Raw genomic sequence first — 22590 nt, 5'->3', positions numbered from 1 at the left:
ATTGACTAGCAAAAAGTAAAGGCTCAATGAGTATAGCTTTTGTTATTTAAAAAAATAAATGTATCAATAATATTCCTGTGAGGTAGATGAGACCGTTAGCCTTAAATAGGTTAAATCAGAGACTGCAAAGTGGCCAAAAAGGCCAAAGTTGGCCTGCCCAATTTAAGCAAATATTTGAATCAACAGTAGCCATTTCAAAACCTGATGGATTTCATATGAATATCTGTAATTCTGGCTTATTGCAAAAATGGGACTATCTCTTAGCACTGGGCCTGCATTCCTGGAAGGTACCTGCTGGCTCTTGCTGGCCAGTAACTTTGCCCATTCCTGTGGAGCCTGGGTTCTCCAGCCCACCATTGCCCCAGACTTCCCACACTCACATCCACAACTTGTGTTTATTTAGACAACTTGCCTGGCCCTTAGGGACGTGGGAATTTGTAATTCAAAAAAGACAGGAAAGATGAAGAAAGAGAGAAGAAGGATAAATCCAGTAAGTAGACATGTTCTTTTCTGACTGTAGCTACATTGGCAAATCCTTTAATAATCAAAAAGTGCTTTATTCTGTAGGAGGACCAAATCCACCTTTGTAGAACTGGAACCTATTTCAACCATTGAGACAAAACAAATGTTCAATTCGTAGATGTGTTTTTTTCAAAAACTTGCAAAATCTTATTTCTTGTCTTGGAGATGCTGTCTCTCTTTAGGGAGAACTTTGGGATGTCTAGAAATGTGTTTGTAAAATAGGCCAACATATTTGAAAATATTTTCTTTGAAGGAGATGCTTTCTATGGAAAATCCTTATTTAAAGTTATTTAGATCTCCTTTGCAATCTTACTTTTCTGTGTGGTCTCAGTATTAAATTTACCCCTTCAGGACTAGGATTGCTATCTTTTCAGAAACAGTGTCTGTTCTAAGAGATTCTGTACTCTTCCAGTAATTAACATCCTTTTAGGGTCCTTTGATTTGCTGCTTTGTCCTGAATTATTGGAGCCATTCGGCATCCACATTTTATCCCAAAGGAGGCTGTAGTTACTCTCATCTACAATGGCATAGTATGACTTTAAAGATACTCTGTCTTCCATGTGAGTGTGTTCTGTCTCCCCTTTTCCCTCCCTGCTCAGAAGTGAACCTGGCTGTCACCTCGAAGCTGACTTTCCCTCTAAGTCAAGGCCTCAACCTGGTCTACTGACATGAGAACACTGTGGCTCATTTTTAGTAGAAAGGTTTTTAGTCTTTTATTTATTTCTTCTCTTTCCCTTTCCCTCCAAGTTCACTCCTTCCTATATGACAACATTGCTTTTGGCATATACCACACTTTTCCATCCTCTTTTTCTTTCAAATTTCATATGGTTTTGTTTTAAATGGTATGGCTGTAGACTGAAACCTACAATATCAGAGTAAGTCAGGAACATCAAACCTCTACTATATACCCGGTTCTGAACTGGAGATCCCAGCATGCCTTGCCACCCTGAACACCCCTGATCTCCTCTGATCGTGGAGGCTAAGTAGGGTCGAATCTGGTTAGTACCAGGATAGGAGACATTGTAGATATCATAAATTCTTTCACGCCTCAGATTGTGTCTTTGAATTTCTACTTCCCAACATCTGCAGCTTCCTATGAACCCACACCTCTAAGGTATGGGTAAGCCAACTTTTCCGTTCAGTTTCATATGAGTAGAGGGAGTCTCAGCCCTAATCTTTGTCCTCAGTGTTTTCTGTATGAGGCTGTATCTGTACGAGCTACAGCCTTGGACAGATGGGAATGGAAGATGGGAAGGTATACAGCTGAAATTCTGCTCTCTTCAACTGTGGTGGGTTTTGTTTGCTTCAGTTCCATGGTGGTATTTATGTTTTTTTAATTTGTTCATTGAGGTATAGTTACAATACACAATTGTTCAGTCGCTAAGTCGTGTCCAACTCTTTGTGACCCCATGGACTGCAGCATGCAAGGCTTTCCTGTCCTTCACCATCTCCCAGAGTTTACTCAAACTCATGACCATTGAGTTGGTGATGCCATGCAACCATCTCATCCTCTGTTTTCACCTTGTCCTGCTGCCTTTGGCCAAAATATTGGAGCTTCAGCTTTAGCATCAGTCCTTCCAATGAATATTCAGGGTTGATTTCCTTTAGGTTTGACTGGTTTGAACTCCTTGCAGTCCAAGAGACTCTCAAGAGTCTTCTCCAGCACCTCAATTTGAAAGCATCAATTCTTTGGTGCTCAGCCTTCTTTATGGTCCAACTCTCACATCCGTACTTGACTACTGAAAAAGCTATAGATTTGACTATACAGACCATTGTCAGCAAAGTGATGTCTCTGCTTTTTAACACTCTGCCTATGTTTGTCATAGCTTTTCTTTCAATGAGCATCTTTTAATTTTATGTCTGCAGTCACTATCTGGAGTGATTTTGGAGCTCAAGAAACTAAAGGTGTATAATATAGTGATTCAAATTTTTTATATATTATGTTCCATTTAAATTTTTATGTAATACTCCCTGTGCTGTATACTATATCTTTGTATCTTAGTTATTTTATACATAGTAATTGTATTCCTTAATCTCCTACATTTTTCTTACTACAAACCCTTTCCCTCTCCCCACTAGTGACCAATAGTTTGTTCTTTATAACTGAAAGTTTTTCTGTTTGGCTACATTTGTTTGTTTTATTTAGATTCTACATATCAGTAGTGACATATACTATTTGTTTTTATCTATCTCACTTATTTCACTAAGCATGATACCCTCCAGGCCCATCTGTTTTTGCAAGAGGCAAAATTTCATCCTTCTTTATGGCTGAGTAGTATTCCATTGTTTATATATACCACATCTTCTTTATTCGATCATCTGTGGTGGACACTTAGGTTGCTTCCATGTCTTGGCGATTGTAAATAATGCTTCTGTGAACACTAGGATGCCTGTATCTTTTTGAATTGGTGTTTTTGTTTTTTCAGATATATACCCAGGGGTGGAATTGCTGGGTCATATGGTAGGTCTATTTTTAGTTTTTCTAAGGAACCTCCATACTCTTTTCCACAGTAGCTGCACTAATTATATTCCCCCAAGAAATGTACAAGAGTTCCCTTTTCTTCAGATTCTTGCCAAAATTTTTTATTTATGTTCTTTTTGATGATAGCCTTTCTGACAGATGTGAGGTATATCTCACTGTGGTTTTGATTTGCATTTCTCTGATGATTAGGAATGCTGAGTAGCTTTTCATGTGCCTGATAACAATCTGTATATCTTTGGAAAAATGTCTACTCAGGTTTTCTGCCCATTTTTAAAATTGGGTTTTTTGTTTTTTTGGATACTGAGTTGTAAGAGCTGTTTATATATTTTGGATATTAACTCCTTATTAGTCATATCATTTGAAAATGTTTTCTCCCATTCAGTAGGTTCTCTTTTATATTTTGTTGACAGCTTCCTTTGCTGTGCAAAAAAGTTTAATTAAATCCCACTTGTTTATTTTTGCTTTTGTCTCCTTTCTTTATTATTATTATTTGGTCTCCTTTCTTGAACTCAATTATATCATTTTGATTTTTCCTTTTCATATGCTGTTTATTATTACTATGTGTTTGGAATAGATGTAGGCACTAAAGGTGGAAGGGAGCATTTTATCAGAGCCTGAAGCTGCTTCACCAACTGACCAGACATCAATCAGTTACTTGTTTATATTTAATACGCAAACCTTTGGGACTTATATGATCAAATATTACTTCATTCCTCTTTTTCTTCCTCTTCCTACTTCTAACCTTAAGGAACTCTCTCCTCCAGACATTAAAAAATATTCACCTCTTCCTCTTTGTCTGAAGATTTTACTATTTCAATGATTAGTTTTAAAATTCTACTTAGAACACATTTTATTCTGAAGTTTGGAACCAGAAAATTCTTTTTAAAGAGCTAAAATCTTCAACACCAGTTATTGAAAAGTCTTTTCTTTTCTCTCTATCATTTCCTAGTGTATTACATATAATAAGATTTATTTCTAGGCTATCTATTCTGTTAAGTTACCTCTCTAGTCATCTTCCAACAGCATTCTACTTTAGTGTACCTTTTATGTTTTGGTATCAAGCAGAACAAATGTCACTGCATTATTCTTTTTCCAATATATGTTTTAAATCATGTCTGTTTAGTTTTTCCCGATAAACTTCACTTCCTTTTTTTAGTTAAAAAAATCACATTGGAATTTTTATTAGTATTTGCATTAAACCCACACATTAATTGAAGAAATTTTGCAGGAGTATGCCTGTATTCATTTATCATTTTAAAATCTCCCATTAAAATGTTATTGACTTTCTTCTTGTAGGTCACATTCAATTTTTTTTTATTTTAGCCTTTTAATTGCTTTCTCCCCACCTTTCCATTATTTTTAAAAATAGTAACGTTTGACCTCTAGGGCAATTCTATCTTGTTACTGCTTCCTATGTTGGTTGGCATTTCTTTCTTTTTGCTTATTAGGGAGAGCATTTAAAGGCATGAATGTAACTCTTTGGTTCTGAAAGAATTTCTTGCCCTTTAAAAAAAAAAACTATGTTCAAGTTTTATTTGGTAAGCTGTTAAGTAGTTTTTAGTTTTTATTCCTCATTACAAAAGCTGTAATCCTTAGTTATGCAAAATTATGAAAACCCAAGAAAGGAGGAAATTCTAACTTGGAGATGATGTATGGGTTGCTTTATGGATGCCTTTTCTCTGAAGACGTACCTTGAATAAATAATTCGACAGTGGGATTGGGAGGTGAGGGAAGGAAAGATAAAAGGATAATCCAGAGGAAAAAACAGTTTTGAAGTAAAAATCTTTAGCATGGCTCACAAGATGTTGCTGGGTTCATGGAATCAGGATGGACCTAGATACGATTGGAAGTGAGCTGGGATGAGCTTTTGGAGATCTTGAGTGTTAGGCTAAGGAATTTGGCATTTATATTCTACAGGAAGTGAAAAAATGCAAGTCCCACATTTGTCCTTAAAAAATCTCAACTTCCGGAACACACAAAATTCCAGTAAAGCTCTTTTTGTACTGCAGCACATAGAAGCACAATGTTATATTTGAGAATCACTATTTGTTCATTTCCTGCAAGACATGTTTGAATGTAAAATAGGAGGAAAAGCCTTGTATTTAAGTTCCTTCCTGATTTTTTTCCCCAAAGGGAGGGGGGAAAGTTACAAATTAATCTTCTACAGTTGCATACAAGCGAAATTCCACATCTGTGCCCAACTGTGAAACACAGTCACAGAAATGGCACAATTACTACGGATACAGAAAAAGTTGTATATTGCTGGAAGAGCACATTTACCATCAGTAAAGATTCTCTGTAATGTTTTCTGAAACCTGAAAGGTCTGCAGTCTTGGTGTTTGCCCAGTAAGTTGAAAGGAACTTTTTTTTTTTTTTTTTTACATCTAGGGTTTAATTTTTCTTGGTCTAGTGCCCAATCTATCACGAGTGGTGAGCAAGAATGGATGCCTGAAATAGTTCATGGGCAGCTCTTTATGCTCATGCCTGATCTTCCATGATGGCCAGAACTGTTTCTTGTTCATCTATTTGTTTCACAAAAAGCCAGTGAAGTGTTCATGTGTTAATCATTTGCTGAATTATATAAAAAGTTTTCAACTCATCTCTCAAAAATGTGAGACAAATTTTTGTCTCAACAAATAGCACTGTGTGATGTGTTTTTTCATATGAACTTCAGGCTGGTGGTTAGAGCCATAAGGACAAAAGAAACCAAATTTTCTTTTCCCTTTTCCTTGACTGAGAAAACTGCTCAATAAATGCTATGAGCTGATGAAGAAAGTTCCGTTAAAGATATTTTTTTCAAAATATTAGTAGAAAAGTAAAACTATTTACTTACAGAAAGTGGTCATCATAAACTGGAAAGACAAAATTACACATGAAGCAGTGATATCTATCTTTGGGGGTGAAATAGAATAACAAATGCCTCCTCTCCAAAACTCTTTAAACAATGAAAACTATCAGCCAATAAATACTATACTGCTGCTGCTGCTGCTGCTAAGTCACTTCAGTAGTGTCCGACTCTGTGCGACCCCATAGACAGAAGCCCACCAGGCCCCACCGTCCCTGGGATTCTCCAGGCAAGAACACTGAAGTGGGTTGCCGTTTCCTCCTCCAATGCTAGTGATATGCAAATTAATGGAGGTCACAGATTCTTAAGAATGTCATCCTTAGGTAGAATGAGAGGGTTTGAGTCTTCCCACGTCTCACTTCTGCCCTGCCCTGCACAGGCAATGGTGGCCTCTGGAGCACTTCTCAGCAGTGACACTGTGCTTCTGTAAGAGCTTCTATTGGCCATACACATGGGTACCATATTAAGAAAGCATGAGAAGTTGGGCAGGAAGAGTTTAGGAAAAATTGTTACTAAAGGTTGTCATAGACACTAGCTCAAAGAGAATAAAGACTCCTTGCCCTAGACGTTTTTGTAGGAGGTAAGCTGGTATTGCTCTAAATTAAGGAAACAGATGGGACTCTGGAAATATTCCCTCCCTGGAGCTCCTGGACATGATTTATCTTTTCATCATTACCACGTATCTCCCCTCAACCACCCTTGAGTGCTGAATTAGAAAGTAGCATAACACATGGTTCTATAAGTAGGTTGGTGGTTGCCAGGGATTGGGGCGGGGAAATGGGGAGATGTTGGCCAAAGAATACAAACTTCCAGTAATACATGAATAAGTTCTGGGTTTCTTATGTCCCCAGTTAGCAAAACTGTATTGTGTGCTTGAAAATTGTTAACAGAGTTGATCTTAAATGTTTCCATACCAAAAAATGTTAATTAGGTTAGGCAATCGATGTGTTAATTAAACTTATTATAGTAATCATTTTCCAATATATAGGTATATCATATCATCATATTGTATACCTTAAACTAACACAATATTATATGTTAATTATATCTCAATAAAGCTGGGGAAAAAAGACAAAAAGACTCAATTTCTTAAAGTCTGGTGGTGGAGATTCATTTACTTATTCAATGCATATGCAGCACCTACGTGCCATGATGGGATTCCTTGGTGGCTCAGCTGGTAAAAAATCTGCCTGCAATGAGGGAGACCTGGGTTCGATCCCTGGGTTGGGAAGATCCTCTAGAAAAGGGAAAGGCTACCCACTCCAGTATTTTGGCCTAGAGAATTCTGTGGGCTGGAAAGTCCATGGGGTCACAAAGAGTCGGACACAACAACTTTCACATGTGCCACGAATATGTGACAAGAAGGCAGAGTATCTGCCAAATGAATGGTACAGCTACTACATGCAACGGGGTTTAGGAAGCTATCCTTATAAGTTGATGGCCTGGACAGGCTTTACTGGGACTTGTGGAATGGGTAGGATTTGAATTGGAAGAGAAGGAGAAATTAACAGCTGGAAGCGGGATGAATGAGTAGGAGACCTGAGAGAATTCAAGCAAGAAAGGGAGGTTTAGGCCAGATTGAAGAACACCTAGGGGTTAAAAAATATGGGCAAAAAAGGGAAAGTGTGGTAGGCAGAATAATCCATGCTGACCCCAAGACATCCATGGCCATATATGTCACTTTACATGGCAAAAGGGACTCTACAGATGTTAGTTATGGATGTTGAGATGAGAAGATAATCCTGGTTTATCTGGGTGGGTACAATGGGATCCAGAAGAAGAAGGCAGGAGAGTCAAAAGACGATCTGATCATGGAAGCAGAACTCAGAGGGATAGAAAGAATGGGGTCATGAACCGTGGAAGGCAGGCAACCTCCAGAAGTTGAAAATGCAAGGAAATTGATCTCCTCCAGCCTCCCTGGAGGAGGACATAGCAACCCACTCCAGTATTCTTGCCTGGAGAATCCCATGGTCAGAGGAGCCTGGGGGGCTACAGCTTATGGGGTCGCAAAGAGTTGGACATGACTGAAGCAATGTGAGAGTTGGACTGTGAAGAAAGCTGAGCGCCGAAGAATTGATACTTTTGAACTGTGGTATTGGAGAGGACTCTTGAGAGTCCCTTGGACTGCAAGGATATCCAACCAGTCCAATCTAAAGGAGACTGGAGTCATGGGTGTTCTTTGGAAGGAATGATGCTAAAGCTGAAACTCCAGTACTTTGGCCACCTCATGCGAAGAGTTGACTTATTAGAAAAGACTCTGATGCTAGGAGGGCTTGGGGGCAGGAGAAGAAGGGGACGACAGAGGATGAGATGGCTGGATGGCATCACCAACTCGATGGGTGTGAGTTTGAGTGAACTCCGGGAGTTGGTGATGGACAGGGAGGCCTGGCGTGCTGCGATTTATGAGGTCGCAAAGAGTTGGATATGACTGAGCGACTGAACTGAACTGAAGCAACTAACACCGGAGTCAAAGAGAATACAGCTCTGCCCACACCTTTGATCTTAGCTCAGGGAGACCCTCGTTAGACTCCTAACCTTCACAGCTTCGAGTTACCAAAGCGTGTTGTTTTAGGCCACTAACTCTGTGGTTATTTGTTACAGCAACAACAGGAAACTAATACAGAAGAGAAGTAGCATTAAAGCACTTCACATGAATCCTTTAAAAAATATTCACAACATCCTAACAAAGCTGGAACTACTCTTATAGTTATTTTACCAGGAGGAAAGTGAGGCTTGGAGAGGCTGTGAAAATGCTTTGAGAGTCTCATACACAGTAAACTACAACTTCGCCCCAGGAAGGATTCTGAATGGGGAAAGGGAATTTGTCCATACGTAGGGAAAAAGAAAAGGGGCTTCCCAGGTGGCTCAGTGGTAAAGAATTTGCCTGCCAGTGCAGGAGACACGGGAGACACTGGTTCAGTTCCTGGTTCGGGAAGATCCCCTGGAGTATGAATTGGCAACTCATTCCAGTATTCCTGCCTGGAAAATTCCATGGGCAGAGGAGCCTGGCAGGCTGCAGTCCACGCAGTCCCAAAGAGTCAGCACGACTGAGCATGAATGCAGGCACCCAGGGAAAAAGAAAGGTTTCGCTAAAGAGAGAGAAAGACAAACGGGTGTGGCGGGGGGCGGGGGAAGGAGTATGTCAGTGTGGAGGTGTATCTCTGTGTGCGTTTTCATACTATTTTACCTAGTCTCTTCAGGAGGGATGCCTCTTGACTCTAAAGAAAGTCTTTACTTCTACTTTGGCTACAGCAGCCAGGCTCAGATGGGTCCCTACCTTAATTGCCATTACTGAAGGGCCTTGCCCCAGTGATTTGATCTAATCACTTTTCTCTCCAAATGTTAAATGTTGAGTTTCCTTTTCTTTTAAACAAATCTGTAGAACTATTGAAAATGAAAATTCTTTTTTCACTGTCCAGTACCATGTTAACTTATACGCAGAGTACATCAGGAGAAACGTTTGGCTGGAGGAAGCACAAGCTGGAATCAAGATTGCCAGGAGAAATATCAATAACCTCAGATATGCAGATGACACCACCCTTATGGCAGAAAGTGAAGAAGAACTAAAAAGCCTCTTGATGAAAGTGAAAGAGAAGAGTGAAAAAGTTGGCTGAAAGCTCAACATTTAGAAAACTAAGATCATGGCATCCGGTCCCATAACTTCATGGGAAATAGATGGGGAAACAGTGGCTGACTTTATTTTTCTGGGCTCCAAAATCACTGCAGATGGTGATTGCAGCCATGAAATTAAAAGACGCTTACTCCTTGGAAGGAAAGTTATGACCAACCTAGACAGCATATTAAAAAGCAGAGACATTACTTTGCCAACAAAGGTCCGTCTAGTCAAGGCTATGGTTTTTCCAGTAGTCATGTGAGAGTTGGACTATGAAGAAAGCTGAGCACTGAAGAATTGATGCTTTTGAACTGTGGTGTTGGAGAAGACTCTTGAGAGTCCCTTGGACTGCAAGGAGATCCAACCAGTCCATCCTAAAGCAGATCAGTCCTGGGTATTCATTGGATGGACTGATATTGAAGCTGAAACTCCAATACTTTGGCCACCTGATGTGAAGAGCTGACTCATTTGAAAAGACCCTGATGCTGGGAAAGATTGAGGGCAGGAGGAGAAGGGGATGACAGAGGATGAGATGGTTGGATGGCATCACTGACTCGATGGATGTGAGTCTGAGTGAACTCTGGGAGTTGGTGATGGACAGGGAGGCCTGGCATGCTGCAATTCATGGGGTCGCAAAGAGTCAGACACAACTGAGTGACTGAACTGAACTGAACTGAACTGTACCATGTTAAAAATGGATCATTGAAATGAAGTTTTTATGCTTTGTAAATTATATGCTGCCTTGTGCTTAGTCACTCAGCTGTGTCTGACTCTTTGCGACCCCATGGACGGTAGCCAGCCAGGCTCTTCTGTCCATGGGGATTCTCCAGGCAAGAATACTGGAATGGGTTACCATGCCCTCCTCCAGAGGATCTTCCCAACCCAGTGATCAAACTCAGGTCTTCCATATTGCAGGTGGATTCTTTACTGTCAATTAAAAAAAAAAAAATTAGATGATTTAGCTAAGATCCCTAGAAGGAATTAAAGTAAATATAATGAACTTAACCTAAAATCAAAGCTAGAGTCACTTTTTAACCAAAGGTTACATCCTACCCAGCATATCAAATGAAAATTACTCTGGAAAAGTCCATGAATTGCCCAGGATACAGTAATATTCAGTATTAGTTTAGTCTTTACCATTTCTTAATGAATCCAGCACTGCCAGTTCTTCCCACAGGATTGGGGTCCTTCGCTGTTTCTCTTGTTAGGCAACAGATAAAGTTGTTGGCTTGCATTCCAGGCCTAGGTCATATGAAAACTACAATTTGAATATGCGCAGTTGACTTGTCAGAAACTAAAGACATATATACGCAATTTCTCTGTATGATTCATTTCTACTATTTACTTCATACTACGTCATCTAATCCCTTTCCTAACTTCTGTTACTTTATAATTAAATTCTACCATCTAGTCCTAGTGAACCATAACATTCCTCTGTAGATAATACATGCCCCTCCAAAAAACACAAAATCATAGTTTTTCCACATAGATATACATAACCATAACACTTTCACAGATTTCTTTATAATCATTTCTTCCATATTTTTAAACACAGTTGAGATCATCATATACAATTTGTTACACATTTTCATTGTTTTTAGTTTTCTGATATAAATCATGCTGCAATGGACAGATATGAACACAGATTTGACCTTTCTGACTGTACTTTTAATTTTTGGAATTTTTGAAATAGATTTAAATTTTGAAACAATTACAGAAAAGTTTTAAGTACAATTCAAAGAATTTTACTTTCTTTAATCATTTGAGAGTCAGTTATCTACCTGATGCCTGAATATTTCTATGTGTGCTTTCCTAAAAATAAGAACATTCTCCCACTTAACCATAAAATAAAAACCCAAGTCCAGAATTTAACTTTGATACACTACTACCATCCAATAATTCATAATACCCATTCAAGTCGGCCAATTGTTCTAATAACTGCTTTAGAGCAAGTTTCCACTTCAGAGTGAGCTATTATATGCAGTTGTCTTGCCTCCGTCCTATCCTACATACTGGAATGTTGCTTCAGCCTTTTCTTGATCTCATGGGCTTGACACTACTGTCTTTGTTAATGCCTCTCATCTCTTTATATGTGTCTCCTGTGGATTTTTACGAGATTTCTAAATAAGAACCCATGAGTGCCAAACTCTAAATTTCCCACCTTTTCTGACAACTGTCATCGTCTCTTAAACCAATCCTTTGATTTAAAAAAGAAGAAGTGGGGAAGATTTTAAAGAAATCTGGTATTTCATCTTTGTGCCACAGACTTGTTGCTTGCGGCCCCTTGCCTTTTGTCTCCCTGTTGTTTTCCTGCTTCTCACACACAAATGTGTGACCCTGGACAGATCCTCCTCTTCAGCCTGAAGCAACGTAAAGAGACTTCATGGTCTTTTCATCATCTGTGGTTGTCGTTGTTTAGTCGCTAAGTCATGTCTGACTCTTTGCAATCCCATGGACTGTAACCCGCCAGGCTCTTCTGTCCATGGGATTTCCCAGGCAAGAATACTGGAGTGGATTGCCATTTCCTTCTCTAGAGGATATTCCTGACCCAGGGATCAAACCTGCGTCTCCTGCATTGGCAGGCAAATTCTTTACCACTGAGCCACCAGAGAAGACTTTTCATCACCTAGTTAGCCCTTTTGATTTATTCGTATCATTTTTATAAAGTTGTAGGGCAAAAATAAAACCTCAAGCAGAGTTTGGGGCTAAAATAATGACCAAACTAGAAGCTCTAATTTAAGGAAGCAGCTCGATTTCCTAAATGCTCTCTAATTATGTTTTTCATTTATTGTCAAACCAACGGCGACCATAAATTGAAGCGCTATAGTTAGAGGGCACATTTCTGATCAAACGAATCATGAATCTAAGTCAGCCAGTCAAGTCATAGCATGCTCTTTCCCCTTTTTACAGTCATAGGAAGCAATAAATGATGAAGACTCACATGCAATAAAGCTGTTATCAGACTGTGAGAAAAAAATCCCATATATTAGTGGCTACATTATAGCTTTACCAAGCTAACAAACTCAGATGGCTTTTATATGCTGGGATATTTTCCCATCACGAGTGAGATACCATGTAATGTTTGTCTTTCCAAAGATTTGTCACAGTCATTCCTACCATTCCTGCATGAATCACCCTGGCTCGTCTGTTATGACTGAGAAGATTGCAGCCAATGGTCAATATAATCGAAATGATAAATGTGCAGTTGGCTTGTGTGAAAGCCCATGTGGGTTCATTTCAGAAGTAACGGGGAAGATTTATGGTGAGAAGGCAGTGATATGTGTGGGAATTTCAGCTGCTGTGGAGCTGAGATGCAGAGGGATCAGAATGAGAGGGTGAAACCCAGCTATTGGGCTGAGAGAAGTAAAGTTTAGAAAGAACTGCTGAATCCAGATCACAGCTGCAAAGGGCAACTTGAGTCAAGGAAGGTGTCAGGTCAATGCCAACCTAGATGCCCCAGGTTTGCCCGGGGGACACCAGAAGGTCTTCAGGCAGCTTCTGCTGTGAGATGAATAATAACTCTCTTTCCTTTTCTCAGAGGAGTCTCTTAAAGCCAATGAGATGACACTTGACAAAAAGAGCTTACACAAATCTTGGTGATGTCCTATACAATAGGAAACAAATTTTACATCTTTTTAAAAAAAGATAATTCCTACTATTACTCTCTGTTGAGGCATCATATAATTAAGGAAAACTCATTTTAGTGATCCCCTGTGGCTCAGCTGGTAAAGAATCTGCCTGTGATGCGGGAGACCTGGGTTCTATCCCTGGGTTGGAAAGATCCCCTGGAGAAGGGAACAGCTACCAACTCCAGTATTCTGGCCTGGAGAATTCCATGGAGTGTATAGTCCATGGTGTTGCAAAGAGTCAGACATGACTGAGCGACTTTCATTTCATTCATTTTAGTGATGTAGCTAAAAATCAGAACCTACTAGTCAATTACCCTTGGGTTGTGCTTATCTGTATCCAGCCCTCTCAAATTTTTCATCAACAACAAGGAGAGCATGGGTGCAAATGGCAGAAATCTCAGGAGTGAGAGTGGCTAGTGGCCACTAGCACAGAGGTGTGGGTGAGAGGTGCCCCATTACGGTAGCTTTCATTTTCCTCTTTGGGGCTCTTTGCCTAAGCTCAGGACTAGACTTGTGGTGATGGAAGAAGCTCAGATCATTTCCCTATTATGGTAACTGAGCAACTATAGCATATACTTAACCAATTATGTTTAATTTGGATGAAACTTCGCTTTGGCATTTATCATAAGAAAAATCTTGGGAAAGACACAAAAAAGTATATCTAGTTTTCTTCTGGTCATTATATTTAGTTTTAAAGAATTACCTTAACCATGGTTTGGTGTTGAGGGTGTTTTCAGATGATGCCTAAGAGAATGGTGAATACAGTTCAGAGTAATTTCTTAGCTTTTTTGCCTACTTCAACATACAAAAGTGACCTACTTAGAGCATTTCTACCTACTAAAGAATTTAAACTCGATGGACATGAGTCTGAGAAAGCTTCGGGAGTTAGCGATGGACAAGGAAGCCTGACATGCTGCAGTCCATGGGGTCACAAAGAGTCAGACATGACTGAGCGATTGAACTGAACTGAAAGAATTTAAGGAAATTAAGGTCATGTAATCATACACGAAGCGCTGTGAAAATTGAAAAAGTTAGGTGCTCTAACTATTGTTAATGACGAATCTCTAGTGACTCTCCTCAAAATGAAGGCGATGCACCAGGTGTGTTAATAATCTGAGATGATCTTGTCCAGAAAATCTCTTGAGAGATCCAGCTAAGACAACTCTTCCCTTTTAGAGTTCCAAGAATCCCACAGAACTCTTACAAACCATAGGATTTCTGGATAAGATGCAAAAAACTTTAAAATACATATAAGCTTGGAAAGGAAATACTGAGGCATCAGAACAGAAGATAGAAATCAAAACTAGAGCAATATGTGTATGGGATGACATCCAAGCCCCTGGGGCACTGGGGCCAGATGCATGTCCTAAGGGCTGTGGGCTGGCATTTTAGCAACCATATAGGAATAAAGGTCATGATTGAGGGCTCGCAGCAGGTGGGGAACTGGAACCAAGATTGCTGCTTCAGAGCAGAGTCCTAGAGGTCTGGTCCCTCTGTGAAGAGAGTATTAGACACAACACACCAGTGGCCTCAAGGAAGCTAGTGCCCTCGGCACTTTGTGCATAAAGAGGAGTCTCCACGGAGAAATTAAAACCCCAAGCAGAGATGTAAGATCTGAATTGATATTGTCCATGAGGTATGAGAATCCCAAGCCCAGAAACCAGTATGAAAATGTATCATGAGTGGGATGGAATCTCTGAGAGATAGACCAGAAGCAAACGCAAAATCTTTCTCTGAGGCACTTTTATAATGTAAAGCACGTGGACCATCTAAAGAACCAATGTACCTGCTAAAGACATGCCCACAATTAAAAATTACAGACCACGTGAGGAAATGATCCACTGTAAGGGAAAGTCAGTCAGTTCAGTTCAGTCACTCAGTTGTGTCTGACTCTTTGCAACCCCATGGACTGCAGCATACCAGGCTTCCTTGTCCATCATCAACTCCTGGAACTTACTCAAACTCATGTCCATCAAATCGGTGATGCCATCTACCTTTCTCTGACATGAAGGTGATGTCATCCCCTTCTCCTCCCACCTTCAATCTTTCCCAACATCAGGGTCTTTTCTAATGAGTCAGCTCTTCACATCAGGTGGCCAAAGTATTGGAGTTTCAGCTTCAACATCAGTCCTTCCAATGAATATTCAGGACTGATTTCCGTTAGGATTTACTGGTTGGATCTCCTTGCGATCCAAGCGACTCTGAAGAGTCTTATTCAACACCACAGTTCAAAAGCATCAATTCTTCGGTGCTCAGCTTTCTTTATAGTCCAACTCTCACATCCATATATGACTACTGGAAAAACCATAGCTTTGACTAGACAGAACTTTGTTGACAAAGGAGAGAGTCAGGAGACAATAAATGGGAGAATTAGCACTTGAGGAATTTGAGATAACAGAGAATAAAATAATCAAGGAAAGAAGATGAGATGAATAGATTATTTAGTAAAAGAAATATGTTAGAATGTGAAATAAGCATACATATTCCTATAAAGTCACTAGGTCATAAGGGATCCAAATGGAAGCCAAAGAATTAAAAGTAAATTTGACATATTTTGATCATTATACTTCAGAATAGATTACCTACAGGGATAATAGAAACTTAATTATGTGACTCTTATAGAATTATATTAAAATCATCAAATAGGTTTAGTTTAGATTGTAATTACATAAGCTTTTCATTGACTTTTGAGTTGGTATATGAATAAATTTTCTTTCATATGAATGTTTTGCTAGTTTTTAACTCTCTTCTCACTATCACAAAACAATTCATCTTCATATTTGAGACAAATTCTGAAATATGGAAAAGAGGCATAAAAACCCCCACCACATTCTAATAGTCTCACTATCCTGAAAATATTTGTACTGAAATATAACTTAGCAGGCCCTTGGTTTTATAAACTAAACATTATATCATAAGCATTTGCGCATGTTCTTTAAAGTTGTTATAAATATAGCTTAAAGACTTGCGTAATAGTTCCTCACGGATATACCATTTATATTCTAATTCTCTTATTATTGCCCTATTAGATTGCTTGCAATTTATTGCTGTAACTCTCAAATAAACATTTGTGCATGAATCTTGCTTTATGGGGTTATGTCCTGAGGCTATATCTATGATTTTTTTGAATCAAGGGACAAGTCTTGATTTCATAATTCATGTTTTCAAATGTATTTTTTACATTCAACAAAACTTATTGAATATCTACTGTGTGCCAGATAACCATACACTTAATTACTATGTTTTTCTCCTAATTGTCAAAATTATCACATGCACTGTAGAAAATTTGGCAATTGTACACACATGTGCAAGTGTGTGTGTGTGTGTGTGTGTGTGTGTAAAAGGACAAAGTAGGAAAGAGGATGTATAAGGGAATTCACCTACTTCTCTGCATCTAAGCCAGCAAAGAGAAAACTCCAGTTAGAAGACCATTTGCTCAGTTGCTCAGTCATGTTCAACTCTTTGCAGCCCCGTGAACTGTAGCCCGCCAGGTTCCTCTGCCCATGGAATTTTCCAGGCAAGAATACAGGAATGAGTTGCCATTTCATACTCTAGGGGATCTTCCCCACCCAGAAATCGAACCCGAGTCTCCTGTGTCTCCTACATTGGCAGGTGAATTCTTTACCACTGTGCCACCTGGGAAACCGCAATCTTTAGAATATATCTGTACTACAACAGGGAAGTTAGATTACTTCCTTCCCAGAATTTCTCCCATCAGAACTCTAGGATTTGATGAAAACTTTTGTAGCTACCTTCAAAAATGATATTAGCTTACCAAGATATCTGTTCATCTGAAGCATACACCCATCAGAGCCACATATACAAACTCTAAGCTTTTCATTACATTTCAACTCAGAGAAGCAACACTAACCTAATGTGATCAAATGAATCAAATTTATCCCAGAGCAAGGACTTCCTGAAAAATCCAAATTAAAAAAATTAAGTTGAATCTCTTTCAAATAGGCCAACACCTGAATTTCTGTCTTACACATAGGTAAATATATTGTTTTGCTTGTCTGCTCAGGTTCTGCATTGCAGAGAAAAGAATTTAAAAGTCAGAATGCTAAAATTTGGAATTAAAGTAAAGGATTATGTAGATAGAGCAAGGGGAAAAAGTCAAAGGACAGTAAATTCCTATTATTAAATTCTCTGTTCTAGTGCTGGATTTTTCTAGTGTTTAATTGGTCAGTCGTGTTTGACTTTTTGGGATGCTATGGATTGTAGCGCAGCAGGTTCCTCTGTTCATGGACTTTCCCAGGCAAGAATACCAGAGTGACTTGCTATTTTCTTCTCCAGAGGACCCTCCCCAGCCAGAGATTAAATTCACGTTTCTTGTGTATCCTGCATTACAGGAGGATTCTTTTTACTTGCTGAGCCATCAGGGAAGCCAGAATTCTTCTAGCACAGAGCTCTAACTTCAGGGGCACTGCATGTAGTTATGCATTTGTGCACTGAATATTCCTAGGCAGTGCCATTCACAGTGAGCTCTGGTTGAGGACTCAAGCTCTCTAAGTCTATTTGTGTCTGTCTGTCTATGTATCTGGGTTTCCCTGGTGGCTCAGTGGTAAACAATCCCACCTGCAGTGCAGGAGCCACAGCAGACCTGGATTCAATCCCTGGGTCATTAAGATCCCCTGGAGGAGGGCATGGCAACCCAGTCCAGTATTCTTGCCTGAAGAATCCCATGGACAGAGGAGGCTGGTGGGCTACAGTCCATGGGGTTGCAAAGAGTCGAACAAGACTGGAGCTACTTAGCATGCACACATCTATGTATCTATCTACACATAAAAACAACATTTTTATATTACATCAATTTGTGAGTATATATTTATTTATCCAATATTACAGACTGAGATGACTTCAGACAGAAGAAATGACAATGGTTTATTGTATGAAGGGACTTATTTCTGAAAAAACAAAGAAAAGTGACAGTTCTGCACACAGTTCAGGAAAGTGAAACACCTTTTTGCAAGGGAAGTGTCTTTTCCACAGTGCACCAGGCTGAGCTGGAACCATCACCAAATTTTTCAACAGTGGCTGTTAAAAGCTAAAGCTATGCATCAAAAAGATGGATTCTGTATCTTTATATGTGTGATTTTATGTGCTGGAAATGTAGATGCTTGCCCTTTAGGATAGTTTTAGGTGGCATAATGAAGTTCCAAAGATGCTGCTCATATTGATTACCAAATATTTCTCAAACACCCACTTTGTGCAATATAAGATGTGAGGTTCTATAAGGATTAAAAGCATGAGTAAGATAAAGACCTTGAATACATGTAGCTTGGAATTGATTTGGAATATAAGCATATAAGAATACATACGGTAGAAGAGCGCAAGATATTTTAAAAAATAGCTTGAGGCTATGAACCTATGTCAGAAGAAATTTAAGAAAATAGAAATTACTGCAATTTAGTACTGAAATATTTCCTCAAACAATGTTCAATGGTAAGGAAGAGGAAGCTCAAAATGAATAACAGGAAAAACTACAAGCTGAAGGTTTTCACTCGACAAGAATAGTTTCGCTTGTGCTTCTACTCCCCACCTGTGACTTGAATCTTTTCAAACCCACTGGCCTAAACAACCAACTCAAAAAATCAGAGAAAGGAGTGGAATCGGGACCCACGAGGATAGATTCTGACCCTGTGTCTCTCAGCCTAAGCATGGTCATAAAAAGTCCGGTTTGCCTCTAGCCTGACTGGTGCTATGGAGCGCTGGCAGCTGAAGATGACAGCCTCTTTACTTTCTGTTTCTGGAGCCAGCGCTTTCCTTGCTAAGTGGGAGGTAAGACTGGGTTTTAAGCCCTGAGCAAGTGCCTTCCTTTCTTCATCTGAAAAATGAGCAAACAATGAGCTCCTCAAGGAGAGACAGTTAACACATGAAGACCATTTGATACAGTGGCTGGCACACAAAAAGAAAATATAGCAGGTGCTGAGCAGCTGCTTAGTAAGGAAGACCTGCTGCTAGACAGATGGAGTTGGAGGCTTGGTTATGCCACCTACAGCTTAGTAGCCCTGGGCGCGTCACTTCAACTCTGTACCTCAGTTTCCCCGTAAGGTACTTTGTGGGAAACTGTGAGAAATAAACTTCCCTGGTGGCTGACAGTAAAGAATCTGCCTGTAATGTGGGAGACTCAGGCTCAAAGCTTGGGTTGGGAAGATCCCCTGGAGGAGGAAATGGCAACCCACTCCAGTATTCTTGCCTGGAAATCCCATGGACAGAGGAGCATGGAAAGCTACAGTCCACTGGGTCACAAAGAGTCAGATAAGACTGAGCAACTAACACTATACTTAAAAACACCTAATACATGTACAGTGCCTGACACACCATAAATTCTCAATAAAACTCTTAGCTATTCATTGCAGTGAGCCCCTGGTGGCTCAGCAGGTGAAGAATCTGTCTGCAATGCAGGAGACATAGGAGACACAGGAAACATGAGTTTGATCCCTGGGTCGGGAAGATCTCCTGGAGGAGGAAATGGCAATCCACTCGAGTATTCTTGCCTGGAAAATCTCATGCACAGAGAAGCCTGACAGGCTACCGTCCAAAGTGTTGCAAAGCACAAAATATGTCTGAGTGCGTGCACGCCTCTGTGCGTGCACACGCACACACACACACACACACACACATACACACTAGGAATTAGTAAATTATTTTACCTATCTTTCAAGGTTGTTGAAAGGTTAGTATAAGACCACCCATAAAGGTACTTACCAAAGCTTCTTGCTCATGCTAAGTACTCAATCAGAGTTGCGTATTACTTCAATGATTATTATTACTATGATTATTGGTATTGTACTATACTGAGTACATTCCAGTGTTCTCCCCTGGAGAATTCTATAGACAGAGGAGCCTGGCAGGCTACAGTCCATGGAGTCACAAAAGTTGGACACGACTTAGCTACTAAACCACCACAACCACCACTGTATCGAGTAGTATAAAACAGATTTGTACATTTCTAATGATTTATTATTCATAGCATCACCAGCTCAATGGAGATGAGTTTGGGTAAATTCCGGAAGTTGGTGATAGGGAGGCCTGGCGGGCTGCAGTTCATGGGGTCACAAAGAATCAGACATGACTGAGTGACTGAATTGAACTGAATTAGGTGCTATCATAAGTCAGTAAAAAAAAAAGCAGTTTTTTACACATGGCTAAGAAAAGATGTGAATTGAAAAGGGTTATAAGAATATAGTTAAGGAAAGAACAAAATTGATTGGCCTTTCTGGAAAAGTCTTACTTTACTACTTTCCAGCTCTTTGCGAGATAGATTTTCTGAGCTTTTAATGTTTAGCCATCTGAGTTAAAGATATATTTATTTCCTCCACAGTAATTCGAGTCAGTCCTCTGGTATTCAGCTAAATTGAACTCGGGTATTTTGGAACGGTATCTGTTGACATGAATATATTTGGCATCACTAGGGAATCTAAAACTACATACAGACGGTGTCATGATCCCTCACACTCAAGATGACCCAGTATCATTATGAAATAGAAGGAGTTGCTAAAAAGTTTCATGCTGTCATTTCTAATACTGAGCATAAAGGCATGCTAGTGTCTGGTTAGCAATGGTAGTTACAAAGATTATAGTTTTGCAAACATACTTAATGATATGCATTAGATACTTTTTGCTATTTTGCTCGAAAAAGTAGAAATGGGACTCTGGTAAGACACGCGAACAGACACATAACTGTTTACTCACTTTCCATCTGATTTTGAGGTGACTGTGTGTGGTGGGAAGAGTTCCCTCACCTGCTTCCTCCCAAAGGCATATCGGATTCTAACTCAACTTGGAGAAGATGGATGTACACTTGAGATTTTGTTTTGGTCTTGCCTAGATATTTCCAGTCTAGACAATTCCCTGATGGCTAAATTTAACTAAAAAGCTAAGAATTCTGGAAACAAATTCGCCTCGGAAGAATATTTGTGGCTCTGGGTCTTCTGTGATAACGTTTTATTTTTCTAAGTAAAGAAGTAACATGAGGAGGCCCTTAGTGCTGAAGGACCAGACTTTGTCACTTTGCCTTGGTTTCAGGTTTTCATGGGGCCTGTCAGAGGTCAAGACAGGCACAGGCCACTTCCATATTAAATCAAAACAAAATAAAAAAGGAAGAAAAAGAAGGGAAAGAAATGCAAAACAGAGTTACAAAAGTTGTGATATATTTTGAAAGTCAGTATCTAAGGAGTGAACTGTTTCAACCCACACATGCTCCCGTGTATTTATTCAGTTCAATATAATTATGCCATTCCCCAGATGATTAAAGGAGTTATTAGGGGATTTATTAAAAATATTGATTCATGATACACAACAGATGTGACCCAGTAATGAGACACAGAGGTAGGTTGAGCAGTTATGTCTTCTTTCTTCAAACCTACCAATGCTTCTCTGTAATCATAGGTATAACTGGGTGGCATTGTGGCTCTTTGTGACAGAGATGACCAGGGCCGGTGGCTCTCCTGGTGTTTCCCTTCCCTACAGGCCCAGGGCATCTGCACTGGTGAATATCCAGCTTATATATCCACCTGTTAATGTCAACTCTCTCCTGTGGTCAAAGAGGGGATTAACCTTCATGTTTGGGCTGCACAGGCACACTTGCTAATGGAATCTGTTTTTTCCAGTTTCATGCATTTATTGTGCTTTAAGAAAGGTGATCCGTTTGATCCTTTATTTTCAATGAATAACAGTCAAAATGCAGCCAAAATAGAATGACAAGTGTACACTGATGGACTCAAGAGGCCTTGGGTGGGAGGCAGTGGAGTATATGGAAAAACTTTGAGCAGAAGCTAACAATAAACACACATATTCTTAAAGGAAGTTACTGATGGGGGCTTTTTCTATGAGAGAGGACCTCTCAATAGCATAAGAGGAGTCTGGAAACTGATGAAAACCTCCTGAGAGTGCTCAGCACACTGATCAAAGTTCGGTCCAAGCTGCACTGTTATTGCCCACGCAGCTGTTACCTCTGGTTTGTTAGAAAAGCCCTAAGTTTCCAACTGAGTTGAGTAGCTGTGACTTCACCTGGTGATTGTCCACTTCCGTGAAATTTCATTTGCAGATATCAGAGGTGGCTTCCCTGTCTCCTTTTCCCAGAAAAAAGTAGGAATGAGGGAAAGAAGGAGGAGGAAGAGAGACAGAGAGAAGAGTAAGATGGAATCTTAGCAGATGGCAGTTGGTGCCCATGAGTTAAGAGGTTTGAGTTGGTGCAGGGAGCCTGAGGATTGGGATCCTGAGTGTGAGACCTGGTGAGCAGGAACAGACATAAGTGAAGGAAGCAACCAGCAACCAGCTAGCCTCAGCTTGGGGGAGGAGAGGCCCCACACTATGACCCTGTAGAGAAAGACTCATGGCAAAATCTGAGACTGGTTTACAATGACAGTTGATACAGTTTGTCAGACTGGGGAGTGAGGTGCTGGGGGTGCAAAGAAGACTTAGGGTTTGGGGCCAATGTCTGAGAAGCTCCTCCCCGTGCTTCTCCTTCCTCTTATTAAGATGCAGTAATAAA

Source organism: Bos grunniens, chromosome 2 (genome assembly GCF_055505025.1).
Source record: "Bos grunniens cultivar Pamir isolate PY7600 chromosome 2, Bosgru_T2T1.0, whole genome shotgun sequence".
Classification (NCBI taxonomy): Eukaryota; Metazoa; Chordata; class Mammalia; order Artiodactyla; family Bovidae; genus Bos; species Bos grunniens.
This window is presented reverse-complemented; position numbering follows the sequence as displayed.